The sequence below is a fragment of the Ailuropoda melanoleuca genome, unplaced genomic scaffold (genome assembly GCF_002007445.2).
Source record: "Ailuropoda melanoleuca isolate Jingjing unplaced genomic scaffold, ASM200744v2 unplaced-scaffold1229, whole genome shotgun sequence".
Taxonomy (NCBI): domain Eukaryota; kingdom Metazoa; phylum Chordata; class Mammalia; order Carnivora; family Ursidae; genus Ailuropoda; species Ailuropoda melanoleuca.
In genome coordinates, this window is record NW_023180826.1 from 122,918 (window position 1) to 123,424 (window position 507).

Genomic DNA, 507 nt, shown 5'->3' on the forward strand with positions numbered 1-507 from the left:
TTCCCTATTCACGAAGGGTGATGTTAGTGCTAAGATGGTCCCTGTACGGTGTTGTTTCTGACGGACATGTTTTTGGCCTTTTCGTTCCATTGCCACCAGTAGTTTTGAATGGATTTACGCAGGAAGCAAACATTTCATTTTAAGCGGCTGTTGGCAAAATTTTGTTTCTCAGTGCTATATTCGCGTGTTTCACTCACGATACCAAAGCACCTTGATTCCTGTTTCACCTTTAATAAGGCCTTGTGACTTCCAGGGCTTAATCCTCACACTTTGTTTCTTGGTTAGAAGTGCTGTATCCTTCCCAGGCCCATACACCCAATGTGGAGTCAGGGTACCCAGTGAAAGGGCTGAAGTTAGCTAGAGGTGTTTTCCTGGACGCTCTGCTTTATTACCAATGAGAAGGGCGCTGAGTCCTCGAAAATCCTGAACCTTTTCATTCATGCTCCCTTACTCACGAGAGATGATGATCGTTGATATTTCCCTGGACTGTGTGGTGTCTCAGAGACC